Source organism: Corvus brachyrhynchos, unplaced genomic scaffold (assembly GCF_000691975.1).
Source record: "Corvus brachyrhynchos isolate BGI_N302 unplaced genomic scaffold, ASM69197v1 scaffold19, whole genome shotgun sequence".
NCBI classification, from domain to species: Eukaryota; Metazoa; Chordata; class Aves; order Passeriformes; family Corvidae; genus Corvus; species Corvus brachyrhynchos.
In genome coordinates this window covers 141,029-162,992 of record NW_008246061.1, presented here as the reverse complement: position 1 = coordinate 162,992, position 21,964 = coordinate 141,029, and the positions used below count along the sequence as shown (strand labels likewise).

General features: G+C 53.3%; 1 long non-coding RNA gene across 4 annotated transcripts in view; it reads left to right on the top strand.

Moving 5' to 3' along the window:
- Positions 1-21,964, top strand: part of LOC108449693 — a 38,575-nt gene that overhangs the window by 11,943 nt on the left and 4,668 nt on the right. For 2 of the 4 annotated variants that reach the window (XR_001865957.1, XR_001865959.1), the window contains 2 exons: positions 18,969-19,150; positions 20,607-21,957. This is a non-coding gene — a long non-coding RNA (uncharacterized LOC108449693). Of the gene's footprint in view, positions 1-331; positions 471-18,968; positions 19,151-20,606; positions 21,958-21,964 lie in introns of those variants that run through there. The other 2 variants (XR_001865960.1, XR_001865958.1) reach the window with 2 other exon arrangements.

The following is a 21,964-nucleotide window of genomic DNA, read 5'->3' as shown; positions in this document are numbered from 1 at the left end:
ATCCACCACTTTAATAAATCAATTTTTCCACTAGTTTGTTTAGCTTAAGCTTTCTCCACCCTGCATCCTCAAAATTAGTCTAATAGGACTTTATTTATCTCTGAGAGGTTTAGAAGTTATTTTCCTTCAAGAATTCACTTTCCTTGGGGCCCTCAGAAAGAGAGGGGCTGAGGGGGTTGTCAGCTGAAGAAAAAAGCCTCAAGAAAAGCCTCCCTAAAAAGGCATGCAGAAATCAGCCCAACCTGAAGCAGCTGACGGCCCCACTGTTGAGTTTTAATGTTTCTGTGGGGCTGGTTTGTGTGAACTGAAGCAGGTTGCGTTTATTCTATAGAACCCTGTGGGTATCTTGCACTGGATCTCACGTCCCCAGTGCACTGAGAGCAATTCAGTTCAAGGAACCACCACCAACACGGTACCTTTATTGCCAGTCCTGCCTGATAAACCTGCTCCCTCCAGAACGGCTGAGCCCAGTGAGTAGCCCAGACCTGTGTGTATGTGTGCGTTCAGGAGAAAGCAAAGCTTGTGCTCGGGAGCTGTGTGCAGGGATCCCAACAGCAGGTGCTTCAAACAACCCCAAGGGCTGCTTTAAAAACATGAAATTTGCAGAGCTCTGCACAGCCAGTCCCTGGGTTTTTCCAGCACATTGTGATCCAGGTGGTTGTCAGCTTGGAGGGGCAGAAATATGCTGTAATTCCATGAGCCTTCTGTCCTACCCAACATGACACTGCAAATCCATTGCAAAACCCAGCATGGAATCAGTGACTTACGCTGGGTTTTGGCTTTATGAGCCTGGGGTTGCTCTACTGAGCTGTGTCCTGTGTGGGCAGGTGTCTGGTATTTGATGTCCTGGAGGGCAGAGCAGAGGTGCATGTTCCTGGCATGTGGAGCCCCTGTCACAGGATGAAGCTGGGCTGGGAGCCTTGGTTCAAAGATCCTTGTCCATGGCAATTTCCCTGGATCTCAGATGGCTGTGGGAACCAGGAGCTCTTGTCTCACCCATGCCATCTTCCTGGCTGCCTTCTGGCTGTGGCAAACAGCCTTTCCACCCCCTCCTGCTGATTTTTTCCACTTTTCCCCTCCATTTCAGCCCTGCTGGGGACATCCCCGGGACTGGGAACCACTGGGGGTGCGGATCACAGCTGGCTCCTCGTGGAGTCACGACAGCTCCTGGGACACAAGCAGCTCCCCTGCTGCCTGCACAAGCTGGTTTCTATCTGCCATGTCTGGTGGCACCCCCGAGCTGTCCAAAACCACCCGGGTGCTGTGGATGCAGCCTTGTCTGGGAAAGGAGCGCTCTTGGCTTGGAGCATCTGAGGAGAAACAAGTCAGATGCCAATGACTGCACCGGCTGCGTTGGCTCTTGCTGAGGGACGGAAACAGTTGGAGAAGGTCCCCCTTTGTCCCTCTCTCTAAACAGAAGGGGCTTGTCAAGCCTGGCAGGAGCAGAGGAGCTCTCTGGGGAGCAGGGGTGTCCCTGAGCTGCTGGCCGGGGGATCTGCTGCCAGCTGCTGCTGCAAGAGAGGGGCTGTCCCTGCCCCAGCAGTGCCCTGGCAGCAGCAGGGTGGTGGAGGTGCACAGGGCAGGCACTGGGGAGTGCAGAGAGCTGCCTCCCAGCTCCTTTCTGAGGCCACAGGATGTGGGAGAGAAAGTGACTTTTACAGAAATAAAGGAGACTTCCTTTCAGGTCAAGTGCTCTGGAAAGGAATGATTTTGAGATTAAAGGCTTTTTGCTCTGGTAATACAGATTCACATTGCCTAGAGGGAAGTCTGCCTTATGCCAGGGTGTTTTTCCCTCTGGGGGCATTGCAATTGCAATTGAAGATTATTTTTCAACATACAAAAGAGAAGAAGAAAGCTGAGAGAAGGCTTTAAAACATATCAGGCGTTCTTGTGGTCTGTTTTAATTTGTTAGCTTGTCTCTCTCGCTTGTAACATCCCTGTTGGGTGCAGGGATTGTTCCTGCTCTTCCCTTAGTGACTTGTTCCTTCCCTTTGGCATCTTCATCAATCCCAGGCTCTGCTTTTAATATCTGTCCTTCTGTCCTTCTTGCACCCAGGGCTGGTTCACAGAGCAGCAGGAGCTCCTGTGTGCTGCCCTGGGTGGGGATCACCTCATGAAGTGGGCTGGAAGAGATAAGAGAATCACAGGATGGTTGGGGTTGGAAGGGACCCTAAAGGCCATTTACTTCCAACCCCCTGCCACGGGCAGGAATGTTACCCACTGGATCAGGGTCTTGGTTAGCAGGGGCTGAGGAGAGACCAGCCCTCAGCCTCGAGAGCAGCCAGGTGAAGCCCCCTCTGAAAGGTCTGGCATGGACCCTTTCCCTGACAGTTTATAATCTGAAGGGTCTCTTTTGAAAACATGTTATGTTTGGCTTTGGTAAGGCCACGGGAAGCATCAGTGTTTAATTTCTCTGCTTTCTGCTGGTTTTTCTCCCCCCTGCCCTGCAGGGATGAGGCACATGCAGGGCTCTGCCGCTGCTTAGTGTGAAGTGCTGTAAAACCCCGGCATTGATTTCTCAATCAAAGGTGTCTGCTCCTCGGTCTGTGCTTTAATGCCTGAAAATCCATTTTTCACTCCCCAACAGTTTGCTGTAAGGTTTTAAAATCAACTGTTGTGCTTCAGAGCTCGGGGAAGGGAATGGATTCAGTCAAGCTGGCTCACCAGTGAGTTTTGAACCAGACAGAAAACAGCCAGAGCCTGTGGGGGCTCTCCAGTCTCAGGTGAGACCTTTGCCTGTGCATCACTGTGGGTTCGTACAGGACAACATTGTTCTCCTTATTCAGCTTTCTCTTTTTTGGAAAGCTGTGCGTCTCCCTCCTGCCCCAACAATGACCCTGGGTCAGCAGGTCTGTGCTCCCCAGGCTTTGGGGATTGTAGGCTGAAGTTTCAGAGCGTCCTGAAAACAGATGCCAGAAAAACCTCCAGACTTTTATATAAAAGAAAAAAGAAAAAAAGGAACACCATGTTCCCACCTGCGCTTCCCATATTTTCTTGGCAATCACAGCGTTTGCTCCCTGTTTCCAGAGCATTGTGCTTTGCTGCTCTTCAGGGGCTGTACAGCTGACCCAAGCCTTGTTAAAGTGCAGCTGGTTTTGGGGAGGAACAGAGTGGCTCGGGGCAGCAAGGAATGCTGCTGCCCTGGACTGTGCTCCTGCAGGAATTACAGCTGGAGACTGAGCTGGGAAAGCTGCTGCAGCTCCTGCCTTGGCCTCTGCCCCCTCCATCAGCCCTCCTTGATTGCTGCCACTTTTTAACCCCATTTTTCCCCTTGCTAGAGGAGGGCAAATGCCATGGAAAAGCCTTTCCAAAGGTGGGAATGGGGTTGCTTTGCATCCCTGGGAGGTGCTGGTGGAGGCTGGAGTGGAGGGGAAGGCTGGTGAAATGCAGGTGACTCCTGGTGCTAATTGTATGCAGCAGATTTATCTGGAAGGAGCGGAAGGATGTGCATCAAGGATGTCTCAGTTATTCAAGTGAGAAATCAAATTAAACTTTGCATCAAGCAGTGGAGCTGCTCTGTGCTGGGAGTTGTGTTGGATCCACTAAGGTTTCTCCATGCCGGGCCCCCAGGAGGTAGTGGAGAGGAAAACTAGTGCTCAGTGTCAGGGGCTGTGTTTGCTGCTCACCTGGATGTGTTAATGATGAGGGCAGGAGAAAAGGGGATTGGTGCTTTAACCTTCAGGATATCTGTGTGGGGAGGAGGACAGTGGCTCCACAGCAATGCCAGTTCTGTGTGCCATGGGATGCGTGTCCATCAGCAGGCACTGAGGGATCCTCAGGGATCAGCCCCAGGGAGCTGGATGTCTAGAAAATGCTCTTGTCCCAGTTATCTGTCTCCTGATCTCCCAGTAATAGGCTGGGAGATGGAGCCCCTTGGGAACCCTGGGCTGTCTGGGAGGCAGCTGGGAGAAATTTGAAGGAAAGCAAAAATAATCAGCATCACACAGACGTGTGGCTCTGACTTGCTTCTCATCAGGCACAAGTCCACATGTGCTCCAGGCAAGGGAAAGATCTGGACAAGACCTTGCTCCCTGCACGGGGACAGATTGCTCGGAGGCTGGATGGAGCAGATTTGGCATGGGAGAGGGGGCAGCCTGGAGGAAGCTGCCAGCCTGGTGCCAGGGGAATTGTCTGCTGGGAATCTGTGCAGGATTTTGGCTGCAAAATGATTTCCTCACATGGCACCAGAGGCTCTGAGTGCTCCCAGGTAACCAAAGTTCATCTAGCTCTCACCATGGTGATGGTGGGACACACCAAAGAGCTGTCAGGAGGAGGAGAGGAACACTGAGCTTCCTCCAGTGCAAATGCTGAATGCCAAAGGTTCTCTGCCTCATGTACAAAGGCCCAGCTTGCCAGCTGCTCTCTGGTTTGGTCTCTCTTCATCCCTGGTGCTCTGCCTTGGAAGCACTCAAGCTCTAGCTTGGTATTTAAAAGCAATTTGCAGCACTGCTGCTCTGCTGCCAGGAGTAAAATTGGTCTGACCTCAGGATGTACGGACATATCCTGGTGCTGGAGCATGACAACCCCGTAACAGGCAGGGCTGAGTCTCCTTGGGTGTCCTGCCTACTGCTAGGGCTAGATTAGGGCTCTCCAGCCAAGTAAATACCTTCCCTTCTTCCTTTTCTGTCATCTTACAAGGATTTTCGGGAATTTAAGATGCTAAACCCCATTTAGGCAACACTTATTAATTCCAAGATGTAATTTATTTACAGTGTTGCTATTCACAGCGGCAAGAGCGGGTAATTGCTGCAGTTTGCTTTCCAGGCTGGGATCTGAGAGGCTTGAAAAGCCTGAGTGTGGCAGCCAGGGCTGACTCTGGGTGGATCCTGCCTCCCAGGGATACCATGAGCTGATTTGCACCCAGATACCCCAGCTTTTGCTCAAGGCAGTCCTTGTCCTGGGGCATGGAAACAGGCCAGGGGCAGGAATTCCATCCTCTCTTTGTGGCTGTGTCAACCCAAAGGTCCTGTGGTGCCTTTGCTGTCTCAGTTGTTCCCTTTCGTTTGTCCTGGAAGGATCTGGATGTCCTCATCCTGCTCCAGAGCTCCTGCAAGTCTGGAAAAGACACCTCACTGTGGACCTCAGGGCAGAGCTGCAGAAAATCAACGAGGCCAAAGCAAATGAGGCCCTACATACTCGTCTTTCAGGCTGCCAGCACCAGGGATGGCATCTGTGCAGCATGCCATCAGGCTGTGTTTCTCCCATCTCTCCCTGGCACAGGCTGCTGCTCAGAGCTGCAGCAATGCTGAACTGAAGCTCTGCTGACATGTAGCCCTGTGGCCAATTCCTCTAGAGGTGGCTGAGCTGTTTACCTGGGACACCAGCTCCTCCAGGATGAGCTGGTCTGTGGGGCAGAGCCCTCCAGCCCCATGCTGGGGAAGTGTCCAAACAAGGAGACTGCAACACCTGCCACCCTCATCCAGTTTCATCTCCATTTTGTCTCCAGCTGGGGTCGGGTTGAGAGAAGGGAGCAGCCTCCCATGTTTTGGGGGTGGAGCAGCTCTCCCTTCTCCAGCTCATGGACCACTAGGCTGTGTCTTGCCATCTACACTAGCAACACCTTCACCTTTTTATGCTTCCCAGGGACCACTGGAAAATGGGGAAAAAGAACTGCTCCTCTTCCCCTCATATGGGACTCGGATCTGTGGGGGTGAATATGTTTATATAAGACTGTGAGGTCCTGGTTTTGGTTTGGTTCCAGAGGCGCTGCCAAAACTCCAATGTTTCCTGCAGACTTTGACAAATTATTGCAAAATATTCTGTTTTTATCTTGTGGCAGCCTCCTGAGATGCTCCTCTTCCTCCTCAGCCCTACTGAGCCTGCCAAGGACACAGTTGTACCCAGCCTCTGTCTCCAGTTGAGCCTGATCCATAGTTCCTGTTTGTGGGTACAGGAAGTGTTCCACACTCTCAGGAGTGGGTAGGGATGGCAGCCTGGATGGATTGGCCATCTGGAATGCTACTGGGCCATTTGTTACGGAGGATCTTGCAGGAAGAGCCTCTAGTGCTGCAGTGAACTGTGTTGTTGGGATAATTTCTGGGAGCTCCTGCAGGCAAGTTTTGGCTTCTGAAATGCCTGAAACCAGTGAGTTTGGATCACTGCCTGCCTGCTGTGATGATCCTCTTTAATATCCTTGTCCAAGTATCCATGGAGAAGCGTGACCTCCTTCTTCCTAGGCTGAGCATGCCAGGATGCTGCCAGAGGGTTTCTGGTTTTGTTTCTTGATCCTGACCTCTTCCTTGTGCTCTTGGTGATGCCTCGTGATGTGGTGAGCAGGGGCTGCAGGGAGCATGTCTTCCCTCTCCATGACTGACAAACAGAGCAGGAATCTGGCCCTGGAGCATCCCCTGCCCTTTGTAGGGCTTGAGTTCAGCAGTCCCCAAACTTAAAATGCAAATGAAATGGAAATCTGCGGGGCAAAGGGGCTGCTGACTCCTTCACTGTCGGGCTCTGCTGCCCCCAGAAGAGTGTTCTGGCTGTTACTTGTGTTCTCCTTCCCCAGCTAGCCTGGGCAAGGCACTGGCATGATAAAGGAAGGCAATTTCCTCGGCTCGTGCTGAGATCTTATTATGCATTTCCATTAAGCCACAGAAGAGGAAGGGGCAACCCAAGTTATCTGGAGCTGTGGCACTGTGCAGTTGAGCAGCACCATAGCCCTGCCAGCCCTGGGGGAGGCTGGAGTGGGCTGAGGAAGGGTTACCCAGTCACAAGGAATCAGGTTAATGTCTTGGAGCCGGGATCTTGGCTCTCTGCCGGCTCTTGGGCGGTGCAGGCAGCTGAGAAGCAGAGGCTGTGGATGCAGATGAGTTGGTGGGGAGATTAGGTCAGACAGCAGGGTCTGCACGGAGGTAGAGAGCAGGGTGTTTTCCTCCTTCCTTTTCTGCCTGGTTTGTTTTTCTGTGTGCATGACCAGCGCAGGGCAGGGTCTCCTGCTGCTGCACTCACCCCAGATCCTGGCTGGATTCTGGGGCTGCTGCTAGAGCTGACCATTTCTAAACTTGTTCAGCTCTTTCTCTGCTGCTCGTGGTTCTCTGCAGCTCACCCCTGACATCCTCCAGCAGATCCCCTGTAATGGTCAGTGGTGCCATGGGGGCACTGCAATGTTGAGACCTGTCAGAGGGTTAAAAAAGGGCTTAATGCAGAGGAAAGGAAATCCTGCTCTGCCAGAGACCTTATTGGAGAACCTTATCTAATTAACCTCAGAGGTGATTGGCTCACAGTGCTGTTGTGTGCCAGCAAAGAGCCTAGGAATTGTCTTCGTTGGGGTCTCTCCCCTTGGAAATCCTGACCAGACCTGCAGACAAGAAGGGCTGGAGCAGAGCAAGGCTGTGGGGGGCGTTTGACTCAAACTGCAGGGTTATTGTTGCACAGCTCCAGGTCCCTTTCTGAGTTGGCAAAGCCTCCTCAATACTCCCTCCCAAGTGCTTCTTCGATGGATCCAAGCGCCTCAGCTTCTCCAGACACCCCATCTCTGCCCTCTGTGGGGTTTGTGTGAGGAGCTCCAGGCAGGAGGAGCTGCGGGGCTCTGGATGGCTCCTCTTGCAGGTGATTCCCGTTGTGCCGGGTCTGGCAGGTCTGTCCCAGCAGGCAGGGCTGTGGCTGGTAAGGGGAGGCTGCCAGAGCAAACACCTGCTGCGTGTGAGCATCTCCAGCCCGGCTCTGTTGCAGCGAGGAACAAAGTCCCTAGTGTGTTCCAGGCGATAAAGGAGAGATGTGGCTGCACACCCTGCACGTGGCTGTGTCCAAAGAGGGCACTGCCGGGCCACATTCCTCCCCAGTATTCTCCCTTTCCATGGAGTGCCTTCCCAGCCCCAGCTGCTGACTGGGAGCAGGGTTCTTCTCTGCAGAGCTCAATGGAAGCACCAAACCTCAAGGATTTCTTGAGGGAAAATCATCTTGGCTCGCGATAAGGCTTTTTTTTTTTTTCCTGAGGTGTAGCAATTACACAAAATAAGAAGCTGTCACTGCAATGCCTGTCCTGCTTTCTGACAACCTGCTCTTCTCAGGAGCTTAGGTGAAAAACCACATACATCAGATGTGCTTTTCCTCCTGTTACCATTTTTTCTTTGCTTGGCTGCCTTGACTCACTTGCAGGGAAGGCTTCATCCCATTGCTGAGGGTCCCCTGAGTCCCCAGCAGCTGTCAGTCCCCTTGTGTGTTCTCAGCAGCTCCCCCTTTGCACACACCCTCGTCCAGGGAGAAAACCGGGAAGAAATAGGTTGGGAAGCCTGTTCTGACAGAGAGCTATCAGAGATGGGAATGGCATTCCGAGGCTGCTGCTCTGCTCTGTAGGAGGAAAGGCTTCAAACAGCAATTAGCCTGCACTGCCATTTCCAGGGAAACGGATCTCAGTGTGACGGACAATGGGTTGCAGGAGGCAGGCAGGTTAAAAGCTCTAATTCTGGGACGATATATTTAGGTGGGCTTTTTTCCTTTCAAAGAAAGGTAGGTTAAAAAGGCTCTGACTCCTTTAAATAGACTCTCCTTCCATAACCAGCTTGGAGCTGCAGCAGGAGCACTGGCTGTTCCCTGCCACCCTGGTGGTGGTGACAAATGCCCAGCTGGGGTATCTTGGGAACCTGCCCTAGTGTCAGAGCAGAGGGGCTGAAGGAAAAGGGTCTGGGTTCCTCGGTAGCTGTCACAGGGAGAAGTTCTCTCCTGCCGTTTGCCAGTTGTGGTTTTTATTCTATTAGCTGCAAAAGAGCAGTGTAAATGGTAATTTAGTCTGGGTTACTGCAGCACAGTGCAAAACTTAGCACCAAGCCAGAACCTTGTTCTCCTGCCATCATCCCTGGATCCCTAAATGTCCCTGATCCCCTCTGGTGGCATGTGCTGGAGCATGGGGGCAGCTGTGGGCCTGCAGAGGGGAGCTGATGGCAATAGGCCAAGTCTCTATCACCCAAAGGGGCTTTCTTGCCTCCACCACAGTGGAATGCAGAGATGCCTGAGTGAGGAATTGGGGAGTCCAAAAGGATCAGGGCTGCTCTGTAATGCTGAGGAGCACAAGGAATTCTCTCCAGCTGTAGGGCTGCTTCTCAAGGTAGGTTGGCCTTGTTGTCTAGGAGATGTCCTGGTGGTGTTTGGGCTGGCACCCTCAGAGCCACATGCTGCTAACACACTTTGCTGGTTGGTTGGTTGGATGTGTTGTGCTTTCCCAGAAACGTGTTTTCTGCCATGTGGGATATATTCCTGCCCCACTGAGCTGGGCAGGCTGTGATCCTAGGCAAGGAGCTCCCAGGGTGGTGTTTACTGAGGATGAGGGGAGCTGACAGAAGCTTTTTCCCATCCTTTGCTTTGGCATACTGGGGCCTGCTCATTTCCCCAAATATTGCTCCTCTTGGTCAACTTGTGGTGTCCCTGCTTATGGCAGGGGGGTTGGAGGTAGATGATCTTTCAGGTCCCTTCCCACCCAATCCATTCTGTGTTTCTGTGAGCTCCTGGTAGCTGTTTCTGTCTCCTGTTCCTGAAGTGCTCCTTCCTCTGACCTCCTTCCACTGATGCTCATGTCCATTCCCTGCTGCCGTGCATGGCCTGTTCTGCTCCCTCAAGTGTCTCCAGCTCAGCCACCCTCTCCCAGCGTTCTCCTGGCCAGCACAGCTCGTTCCCAAGTAGTGCTGGGAAGCTTCCCCTGGGAGCAGAGCCCACCCTGTCACGCTCTGCCCACATGCCCGGCTGTGGGGGCTCCGTGTTTGCCCCCCTTCCCTGGAGCAGTGGGAAGGGCACATGCTGTGCAGGGGAGGATGAGGTGGGAGGTAGCACCAAGGCCCCTGTGACTCAGGCGATTACCACGAGCTGGCAGCTGTGCACAGGCTTTTTGGAGTGGTCATGGTGAGGAGCTGCATCCTTTCTGCCTTCCCAGGAGGGCTCGGAGCAGGCTCCTGCACACCTGCCTTCCCTTTCGAAGGGTGGGGAGAATTTATTGCAGTTATTCACATGGCTTTTGTAGTGTTTAGTCTGCCAAGAAGACTGCTGTCACTGCTTGGCTGTTGTTTGCTCCTGTCTGTGCCCCACAAGCATCAGTGAGGCTCCTGCTGCCCTCCAAAACCCCTTTGCCAAACTGCTGCAGGGACAAAGTGAGCTTTGCCCAGGCAGAAAGGAGCCTCTGGCACTGGGTCCTGTCCCTGTGGCTCCTCTTGGCTGTGTCCAGCACGAGTGGTGTTTGTTGGCAGGGATTCCTCCCTGCACTGCTGTCTGCCTTGTGCTTGTTCCTAAGAGGAACAAGCAGCACATGACGGTATCAGAGACAAATTGGGCTCCCAGATGTCCGGGCAGAAGTGAAGGATCTGGAAATCTGAGCTTCACCTGGCTGCAACTCATTCTAGGCTTTGCTGGAGCAAAACCTGGCTCTGTGCAGCTGCTTATCAGCTGCTGTGGTGCCCGATTCCCTCTGCCATGGAACAGAGAGGTGGGAACAAACTTTGGCAAATCAACTATGCTCTTCCTGGGGAAGCAGCACGGGGTGAGAAAATACTGGGGCACGGTTCACCAGCTGCAGCCATGGGGCTGGCAGTGGGAGATGGGACTGACTGAGCCAGGCTGCAGGGCTGGGAGGTGGTGCCGTGGCCGTCCAGGAGCTGTCCCTGTCCCCTGTGTCCCTGAATGAGTGGGGGGCTGGCGGGTTTAAACCCCAGCTCTACACTGTGGGCAGCAGGTCTGGTGCTGCCGTGTGCTTGAACAGTTGCCAGGTCTGAGCTGCTACAGGCTTATCAGTCACCAGTGACGCTGGCCAGGGGACAGCGTGACTTGGGGTCCTTTGGAGAAGGGGCAGCCTCCCCTCACTCCCTGCGCACCCTGCCCCACAGCAGTGCCCACCCTGCTCACTTGATTTGTCCGCGTTCATCGAGGATGAAGTCATAGATATTTCTGGGCAGCAATAGGATCTCACTAGCTAGCTCTCCTTTAATAAGATCCCAGGCACTGGAGGTGCCCCATTCCCTTATCTCCCCTCTGCAGATGTGCATTGCCCCCCTCTGCCTCCAGACTGGGAGGAAGCAGCCGAATCGCTGCCACAACCCCTTCTCTACCTGTAAATAAAAGGGGAGGTTGGATGCTGAAGAAAGGCATGAACACAGCACTGCTCAAGTTTCTGTGGCTCCCAGGGCTTCCTGGAAGCTGTCTGATGAAAAGGGAATGTCCCTAGCCAGGGAAGTGAGTGCCAGAGCATGTCTCCTGGCCAGAGGGGCCACCACGAGCCAAAAATGTGAAAAATTATGTAGAAAGAGGGAATGGATAGCATTTCATCCAGTACAGAGCCTGGAAAATGTAGAAATTGTGAAGGGAAGGAAACAATGGGATGAGAAACTTCAGTGGAATTACTAGCAGTGAGGAGGAGGAATTGATTTTTAGCATATGAAAAAGAAAAGGGGGAAAGAAAAAAGCTCTCAGCAATGCTATTGGACTTGGAAAAGCTGAGTGTGTGGTGTTCTCTGTGGAGAAGGGATGATGCCTTCAGCTCATTTGACAGTGACCCTGTGGGAATCTGTTCCGATTCCTGCCATGGCCCAAAGCAGCAGCAGTTGGGAGCGTGGGGGGCTCGGGGCAGGCAGGTCCCCCAGATCCTGCCTGGGGCTGGAGAGGAGTGAGGAGCAGCTTTCTGGATGAGCCATGAGCCCTGGGCTGCTCTCCAGGCTGGGCTCCTGGGAAGCACTTGATGAAGGTTTAGTGTGAGGTTGTGTAAAGATTGACCTGATAGGAGCAGGTCTGATTGAGGCTGGGAGCCAACTCAGCTCCCAGCCGGGTCAAGCTGTGGTGCTGATACGATCACTGCTCAGAAATTGAGAGTTTTCTTTGATCAGAAAGTCTTGAACATGACACCCTGCTGTGGAAATTGGTCTGGGTCGAAGCTCTGCGCTTCCCCAGGGGGCATCCCCACTGCCCAGGCCAGGCTGGAACAACACCTGCAGGACTTGCAAAGCCATTTGGGGTCTGTCCACTGGGGTCAGGCAGTGCTACCTCCTGTGAACCAGAGGACCCCCTTGTCCCCAGATCCCTCGGTTCGATGCAGCGGAGCCCACACCTAATTGCTGTTAGAATTCCCTGTTGCTATGGCGACTCCCCAAGTGTGATGCCCTCGGTGCTGTGTCTCCACTCCCAGGTCTTGCATCCCCACCAGAGAGCTGTGTGTGCACCTCAGGACATCCACATGCTTCATCCCAGCTTTCAGAGGTGCTTCATAATCCCCTTGGAGCATGAGCAGAATCTCTCCTGAGCTGCTGAAGGGTTTGCTTGAAAGGTCTGATAAGAAGGTTAAGGAGAAGTCAGCAGTGCTCACCCCAGCAGTGCCAAGAGCTCGACAGCTAAACTTAGCCCCTGAGTCACTCATGAGTCAGCAATTCGGGGGCAGGGAATCTTAATTTCTCTTTTCTTCCTTTTTTTTTGTCTTTTTCTTTGTAACAATGACGCACCCAAGGTAGGCTCTGGATTGGATTGATTTTGGTGCTAATCCAGCATGTTACTGCCTGCAGTCCCTTCCCCTGGAGCATCCCGGAGCCACTCCAGAAGAGTGAGCTCTGTCCTCTGATGCCTGCCATGGCCAGTGCCTGTCTGCAGCTGAGCAGCCTCCTTGCCCATCATTAGTGGCCCAAGATGTGGAAAGTTGTGCCTGGTCAGTGAGGTCTGGTGCTGGGAGAGCACTGGTGGAGGCTGTGGGCAGTTAGAGCATCCCTGGAGCTGCTTGGAAACACAGTGAGTGAAGATCCATCCAGATGCTCTCATCCCAGCATGGTGCATGAGTGCTGCAGCCCTGCCAACAGCAGCAGAAGTGCTCTGAAAAACCCATGTGAGGGTTAAAATAAGGAACACCAGGAGATGCAGATGTGCTGGGGCTCCAGAGCTGCTCTGTGCAGTGCTCAAGCCTCCTCCACACCAGCCTGTCCCTGTGCCATGTGTGCCACCAGCCAGCCCTCCCCAGAGGAGGTCCCTGGGGGCTGTGATGGAGCAGAGCTCTGTGCTGAACACCCCTTCCCAGGATGGAGCAGGCTGGCCAGGCAGCTTCCCACAGAAAGTAAATCCTGGGTGCAGAGTCCCCCCTGTCAGCCAGCTGTATCCATTTGTATGAGATCCCACTGAGTGTGTTTTGCATAATTTGTTTCCCAGAATGAAGTGTTTTACAAGTGCAGCGTTTAATCACCTTGCAGAAAGGGGATGAAAAACCATCCCCCTGCCTGGGGCTGGGAAATAACTGGAAAGGAATCTGGAGAAGGGACCATGTGCTCACCCCACTGTGTTAGCTGGGCTGGAGAGCCCAGAGGAGCGGGTGTGTGCCGGCAGAGAGCCTGGGGCTGGACTGGAGAGCTGAAAACACCAGACATGGAGATATCTGTAAGGAGGCAAGCCCCAGCATCCTGCCTTGGAGCTGAATCTGCTCCCCAGCCCACCGTGCCTGCCCTCCCAGGGCCTGACTGGAGGAGGTGATGTGGAGACTGTGCATCCCGAGCCTCTGTAAGCCAGCTCCATTACAGCTCCTGAAACACAGCTCTTCCCTGGGGCCCTGGCACTCCCCCACTTCTGCTCTTAGTAGAGACACCCCAAAACTTGGCAACTCAAGTATCTTCTCAGCTGAGTGTGTGCATTTCTGGCAACAAGGTGAATCCATGCAAGGCTGACAACACCCGAATCAGAAAACTACTCCTGGGTTCTGCACAGAACTTGGCCCTTCCTTGAGGCAGAGGTCCCTCTGTTTTGATTAAAGATTGCTGGCTAGCTGCCTTCTTTTTGGCACCTGGGGATAAATCAGTGGCTTTCTGGACCATGAAGGGCACAGTGAGCAATGGGTGCTCCTCACCCTGCTCTGGGGGTGACGGCAGGTGTTGGGCTGGGGGGCTGCCACTCTCACTGTCATTTTTATTTTTATTCACAGCAGGTGAAGGATGAAAAATCAAAGTAATGGCCAAGGATCCAGCATCCACTTGACTTCTCTTGCGCATGGCAGAGTGATAAATCCAGTTAAGGCATTGCAGTGGGGTGAGACCACAAGGTTACCCAGCCCACACGCTCCAGGAGCTGAGGATGATGCTGGACCAGCAGCCTCAAGGAGTGCTCCCCCTCCCTCTCCCTGCCTCGCCTTTGCTCTGCTGCCGGTGGGGGACAGTGTTCCCAGCCGGGAGCCGGCTCAGCCGGGCTGGCAGAGCAGCAGGAGCCTCCCCGTCACTAACGAGCTGTTTGCTGCCGGCTGCCTGCACCGCGGTGGTACTCTGAGACCCGTGCTGATAAACCGAGTGGTTTCTCCTGCTGCAGGCCTGCCACCCGCTCCCTCTTATCCAAAGGATCTCTGCTCTGAGCGCTGCTTCTGCCTCTGCCATAGCAAACAAACTGCTGAGGTCTGATCCTGCTGCTGGGAGATGTGAGGTGGGGGTGGCTCTGAGTGTGGGTGGTCCCTGCTCTGAGCTGGGAGCAGGGCAATGGGCTCCAGGAGGCTTCCCTATGGCAAAGGGTGGAGCTGTCATCTTCCTGGAGAGGGTCTGAGCTTTGCACCTTGGCTCTGGCAGGTGCTGGAGGAGGCTGCCCCGAACTGAGCCACGTGCCCCTCGTTTGGCTGTGAAAAGATAACCAGCAGCTTGGAAGGATGGGTTTTGTTGGTGATGCCTGTTCGCTAAAGGCTGCTGGATAGGGAAGGGAACAAGGCCTTGGGAGCACAACCTCCTGTCCCTCAGCCGCGTGTGGAGTGATGACATCCAGTTAGGAATATCTGCAGGGCTGGGCTGGAGCACCGTGAACGGCAGGGTGCAGTGCTGACGGGATGGGTGCCTGCTTCTCCCCTGTTATTTATTGTGCCATAAAATCCAAGGCAAGGCACATCAGTGCTTGCTGTGAAGGGTTTCACACGTGTCAGCTCTGTGTGTGTGACAGAGCAGATGCTCCTCTGAGCCAAGGGGCGCCGTGAGCAGGGGCTGGTGATTGATGGGGCAGCCTTCAGCTGCCTGCACCTTAGCTTGACTGTGACATGGACCTGCTTCCCCATGAGCTGGGACAGCAGGGTCCCTTCAGGAGTAGTGTCCCACCTGTGAGGGCACCTTCTGCGAGGGTGCTTTGTGGCTGATGCCACCCCAGGAAGGCAGGGACGACTGGGGGGCTTCCCCAAGGAGCTGAGGCTCCCGCTGGCTGATTTCCCAGGAAAAAAGACATGTGCCATGGCACTCTTTGTGTGCGTGTTCATGTGACAGCCCCTGAACCCCTCAGATGGTCCCAGCCGCATGTGATAGCAGAGCTGTCACCGGTGCTGACAGGAGATGTTTCTACATGGAAATGTTCCTGTGGAACATACAGCCAGCTGGGAGAGGGTAGTGGTGAGCACCTCTGCAGCGGGGCAAGCCAGCACACAAACCCCCAGGACGTGCAGAGATGAGTCTGATGTGTGTGGCCCACTCATGGGTGAAAGCCTGAGCAGGCACTGACAACCTGGACATCAAACCTGGGTCAGCCAGGAGACATAAATCCTGGTATTTGGGATTAGTGCAGGTAATTTGTTTTCAAGACAGACAAATCCCTTTCCTGGAGGTGCCTGTTTGTCACGGGAGATGTTCCTTGTCTCCAGAAGAGTTACTCCAGTTGAATAGATCCTGCTCTTTCAGGGGAAATGACTCTGGAGTTGCTAATCACTGGGCTGGAGGATTTTTTTTCTCTAGCATTGGTGATTCTTCCTCCCTTTTGTGTTTCTGCAACACCCCAGGCTTGGGAAGAACCATCTGCTGATTTGATTAATGGCCCTTTTCTGAAAAAGCAACAGAGACAAATGTCCTCCTGAACATGACACAGAGAAATGGAGAAACAGGCTGGCTAATTTTCAGCCATTATTTTGGAACCCAAACTCCTTCCCAGTATCAATTTAGCTATTATTCCAAAAACTAATTAATCTTCACTCAGGCAGCTCCAAGAGACCTCAGTTTTGATAATTAACAGCCCATAGATTATGAAAACTCCTGTTTTTGGATCCCACTGCAGTGCTTGCCTTCGCCAACACTCCCGCTATCGTCCCGCTTACCAACTCCTTCCATCAACCCATCTTTTTTTTGACAATCAAGAGTAAATAATTAGCTATGATGGATTTTGCTTGCTTTCTTGCAGCTCCATTCCTTTTCTTTTTTTTTTTTTTAGTTCCTTAAATGTTCTTCAAACAGGCAGTTTTTGAGGTGGTTTTGCAGCTAATTACAGCCAAGCAGAGCAAATTGTTGCTGCTGTCTGGAAGAGCTGGAGAAAGGTTGGATTTGGCTTATGGAGAAGCTGGGAGATAAGGTATGAGAAAGGAGATCCTAGAAAGTTAGGGATGGGATTTTTTTTCCCTTTTTCAGTCTTGCATGATGAACTTAAAACATGTATTCCTGGGCTGGGCCTGAGCTGACCTCCCATCCTGGCCTCTTGCTTGCTTGCATAGCGCTGATCCTCTTAGACACCCAGTCCCTGTGAGATTTATCTCACCTTTCCAGGGTAAGAGTGATCTATTTCCCAGGCATTTCCCTGGAATTGTGCCACAGGGAGAGAGCTTTGGGTATGGGAAGGACAGAGAAGTGCTGGTGCAGTGAGGCAGTGGGGGGGGGGGGGGGGGGGGGCGACGTCCCTCATTTCCCTGTGCCGCCGGGGGTTTATCTCTCCAGATAGCGGGCTTATCAAGGCCCTGCCTCTGGAAGATCGCTAACGATTTCATTTCCGGCGTGCTGTGAATTAGGAGACAGCCTGCACAGCAATGCCGAGCGGGAACAGGCTTGGCCGCTAATTGCTGTCCCCACGCCCCTCCGCTGCCGCCGCTGCCGGCCGGGCCCCTAATGGCTCCCTGTCCTGATTGCATTTCGCTGGTGCTGGTGGTTCATCCCCAGCTCTTGCCTCGCTCTCAGCGGCGGCTGCTGCTCCCTCTGCCCCTGCCACATCCCCGTCAAGTTTATTAATGAAAACCTTATCTGTCTGCGCAGATAATGCCGGGAATAATTAGTACTCAGTGAGGTCTGTCGGGCTCCTCAGCTCTCCCAGCCCCCTGCCCTCATCTCCTTCCTATTTGCAGTTTCCCAGGTGCTTGGTTAGCGCTGGGGATGGTTGGGGTTTTTTTTCTTGGGGGGGTGGGGTGGTTAGATCTTCCTCACTCTGCAGTTTTCAGTCTTCCTGGCTGCATCCACAATCCTTGCTTCAAATTTGTAACAGTGGGATTGGTGTCGGTGTTCTCCACCCAATGCACCCAGGGCCTTAAGCAAAAGCAGTCCCATGGTGGATTGGAATTAGGCGATCCTTAAGATTCTTTCCAACCCATTCTGTGATTCTGTGAAAATCATCTGAGTTTTCATTGCTCAGGGCACATCTGGTGCATGTGGGGAGCTGCAGCCAGGTTCAGTCTCAAGAGACCTGGCTGGGTTACAGGTCTCCCTCGGTCCCATCCCTACTGGGAAGCAAGGGACAGCCCCACCTCCGCATCAAGGACCTGTCCCAGCTCTGCTTGAGCTCCTTTTTTTTTTTTTTTTTTTCAAAGGCCTTGCCCCGCTCTTCTTTAGCTTCTTTTTTTTTTTTTTTTTTTTTTATTATTGTGTTTATATTCGTTGTCTCTTGGCTCAAATCTTTCAGCCTGATAAAGGATGACAGTGCTTCTTGAGTGCCTGGGATGGCATAAATAATTCCGGTGCTAAGAGTGAGATTTACAGCGATATAAATGTCATGAGTGAGCCCACTTTGTATTAATAGCCTTATTAGTTATGTTGCTGTAAAATACTGATACTCCAGTTGTTAAGCAGCCATGGCTTTGCTCTGCAGCATTAATTCAATAAATTGGGCCTTTTTGATATAAATCTTAAGAGTCTGCTGAGCCCCACTAGAAAATCCTTCGTGATGTGTCAGAGATCTTCAAATGGCTTTGGCTGAGGTAGACCTGGGAATAAAAAAGCTGCTTGGTGTGCAAGTGTGGGGTGAAGACACTGAATTCCCTGCCTGGGTCACAGCTCAGCATCTCCTGTGGGATGAGGATATGGCACAGGGTGTCACACAAGCACCCCGGCCTCAGGGGCAGCCTGGCCCCTGGAGGTCTGGGGATTTTCAGCCATCTGGGATGCTCTGGAAGCTGCATCTCCAGCTGCGTCCCAGAGGTCAGGGCTGGATGTCTCCTGTGAGCCAAAGGGTGACTTGGCTTCAACCCCAAGCTCTGGTTCACCCAGGCATTGAGAGCGGGTCCCTGGAGTAGAGGGGAAGGGAGAGAAGGCTGGGGCTGGGAGGGTTGACACCGGAGGAAGGAGACGCCCCTAGCGCTGCTCTCATCCCTCCCTGTGCCCTCCCCCGCCGTGTCCCTGTCACCGCCTCTGCTCTGCTCGCTGCTGTCACCTCCTCCGGCGTTAATCCGGAGGTGAGCTGACAGCCGGGATTGCTCTCCTTGTCTGACCCCAGCCCCGAGGTATCCCTCCTCCCCTGCTCCCGCCGGGCTGCCTGCCTCCTCCTGGCCCTGCGAGAGGTGCCAGTGCTGTCCCCATCCTGTCTGTCCCTCCTCTGGAGCCGCTGCTCCTGCCAAGGCTCTATTGCAACTCTGCAAACTTTCCACCAGCGAGATGTGCAGGGAGGAGGGGGCAGGGGGAAAGCGCCACGATAATTGAAAATAAATGATGCATTGTATGAAATAAATGTTCTGGTGCAGCCAGCTTGCTGCAGAGGGAGGTTTTTTAAATTTATTTATTTATGTGTGTATGTATGTATTTATTTATTTATTTATTCTTCCTAGAATTCAGAGGTGCCTGGGAAAAGGGAGCTTGGTAGAAAAGGAATGGCACTCCGAGGCTGGTGGGGGTATGGGCTTCCACTTGTGGTTTGGGCTGTACCCTGCAGGCCTCTGGAGTGGGATGTGAGCATCATGTGGGAATCGAGAGCAGGAACGGCATCATTCTGGGCCGTGGCAGAGGTCCCTGGGCTCAGTGCCCAGATCAGGATGAGGGAATAGCAGTCCTTTCTCCTCTTGCTACTGCTTGCATGTGAGGATGTCCCAGGTCTGACTGTTTAATGTCCATCCTCAGGCCATGCCCATGCCTCCACTGAGCTTCCTGCCCCAGGACCTGCCTGACCCTGCAGCTCTGACCCACCATTATCTGTCCTCCAACCCACTGGTGGGAATTTGGGTTGCCCCACAATGACCAGAGCTCTGCTGCTGCTCTGCCTGAGGTTAACACACGTGAAGCAAACAGACCCTCTGCCCCAGGTGAGTTTGCTTTAAAATGTTCCTCTGGTGAGGATTGACTCTTGACACAGCTGTTTATTATGGGAAGAGGCTGCATTTTCCTGGGAGATGTTGGATTTAACCAGGAACATGAAACTTTCTCCTGCCTTGGATCCCACTCATCACTAACTGACCACGTTGTGGTTCTTATGCCTTGATAAGACTTATCCTGGATTATTATTTAGCTGCTAATTAATCTTGAGAGTGATGTAAAGGCTTTGAACTGCTGTTTGAAGATTTGAGGGGATGGTTTTTGCTCTTGTCAAAGAAGGAGGGATTTGGAGGTGAGATCCTAGCTCTGAATGACATTGTTGCTCTACCCTGACAGGTCGGAATGGCTCCTGACTCCCTCTCCTGCCAGCACCTGCAGGGGCCCTGCAAGACAAATCCCTTTGGGAATCAGGAGCACAATGGTGCTTGGGGAGGGATGCCAGCCAGGGTGACACTGCCTGGGGATGGGACACTCTGTGTGCCAAGTCAGACACCAACAGGAGCCTCTGGGTGGGTCTGTGAGGTTTGGAGTTACCAGCCCAGCCCTTTCCTTCTCCCGCAGGCTTTTTCCCTAATATCTCCTGGTGCTGAAGGACAGCTCAGACTTCTCATTAATCACTGATGATGATGGAGCTGTGGTGCCGAGGTCCCGGTGGCTGCTGCTTCCCCAGCCAGGGATATTTTGCAGATACTGCTCCCTAAAAACTCCAGCTGAAAACTGGGAGAACACTGTGTCCCCCTCGGGACTCGTAGCTTGTGGGAGATGCTCCTTCTATGTGCCAGCCTCTCATTCCTGCCCATGGCACACAGAGTTGTGCCCTTGCAAACCTGCATCTTTTTAAAATATATTTTTCCTTTCTCCATGATTGTCAGGATCAAGGGCAGCTCCGTGGTCGGTTGATCTGCTGCTACACTGATTTGGCAAAGGCTGGGGGTGAAAACCCCACAGCCTCCAGACGAGGCCATACAGCTTTTATGATGGAGTTTTCCTAAACTCTGTCCATCACAAAGCAAACAAACACCCCCAGCCCAGCTTAGAGCTGGAGGCAGCTGGTTCGGGGGGAGCATTGATCGCTGGCTGCTGGGTGAGACCCAGCCAGAACCCCACCGGTGTCAGGAGGCATCTCCAGCCCTCCCAGCTTGCAACCACTGGGCTGGGAAGGAAGCTCAGCCTGTGTAGGAAGCGATCATTTGGCATTTGCTGTCAGCCTTCTGACATCCATCCCTGCCGGTGAGGACCCCAGCAGAAAGCCTGGTGGATCTCAGCTTGTTTTGGTCTTAATCTGACCTGGTTTTGTGATAATGTCATCATCCATCACTGCCTGGGGGCATAGGGAGGGGAGGTTAAACTCCTCCTTCACACTCCACCGCTCCCCTGCCACTGCTTTATCTCTACAGAAGCTGCATTCAAGTGCAATTCACTTTGTTATTAATTTCTTTTACACAGAGGCTTTTCAAGTGCTTGGGAACAGGGATGGTGTCACGGAGACCCTGCACAGACCGGCAGCTGCAGTGCTTGAGTGCAGTTTGAACAGCCAGCTCCTCCAAGGGCAGCAGGCAGAGAGCTGAGAGCCTGCTGGGGCAGCCACCTTGCACCTGCATGCTGGAATAGGCCTCGTGGAGATGGTTCTGAACAGCAGGACTTCTTCCTCAGCAGCTGCCAGGGTTGGATCAGGGATGGGATTGCATCATCATGGAGACCTGCTGTCCCAGGGGATGGTCCAGCTCAGTGACAAGGGCAGATCAGGGCTGGGTGGCCATGTCCCATGGGTGTCCCTTCACCAGGTGATGTGTACTGGTGAGCCCAGCGCTGGAGGAGCATCTGCAGTGCTCCACTGGCCCTTTCTCAGCTGCATGGATCCCCCATGCCTGCAATCCCCAGGGAATCCACCCACACAAGGCTGCATTCTTGGCTGGAGAAAAGCTGGTGGAGAGGCTGGCAGCCTGGGGGACTCTGGGAGGGGATGCTGACATATCCCAAAGTACCACTGTCCTCCCCCCGCCCATCCTGCTGTGGCTTGTGCTGGCTCTGGGGACTGGATGTGCTGGGACTCTTTGTGTGGGTTTTATGTGCGTTTAATCTGGTAGCAAAACTATATTGCAGAATGTAATAAATGAGAGGTTTAATCAAACCCAGCCAGCCAGCACTGATGGAAACTTGGTGGTGGAAGAAAATACTGCATTTTTGTTTGTTCATCTCCCCCTGTGCTCCTGGGGCGATGTCCCGACTCTCATGGGGGGCTCCTCATGCTTGGTGGCACTGGGAGGTACAGGCTGGATGTGGGGTCACTGCCAGCCCACCAGCTCCCAGCCCACTGGCTCTCAGCCCCATGCTTTGGCCAGGCATCCCAGCAGTGGGATCTTCCTCCTGCCACTGCTCTACTCAGCCCCTTTTTCTTCAGGAAGAGGGTCTTACATGGTACCCGCATTCCAGGAGCTGGTGCTGGGCTCAAGCCCTCCATCCCACATTTCCTATCACTCATGATGGCACCAGGATCTGGTCTTAGGGTGTCTCCAGGACTTGTCTGCCTAAATCTTAGGCGTCACGTGGGAAGGTTGAGCATCTCCCCAGGCTGGAACCAGCCCTGCCAAGGGTGGGAGTGAGGATAAAACCACCAGGTTTCACTGGCTCTGAATTAGGGGCAAAGCATCCCAATATCCAGCCAGTTGATGTGGCTAGGAATGAGGAGAGACTCCACGTTTTCCCTGGGAACCCACCAGATCCTGGAGCTGCGGCTCCGCTGCCGCCTTTCTCCCGATGGCATTTCTCAATGGAGCCTCTCCCACAAATAGCTCGGCCCGCAC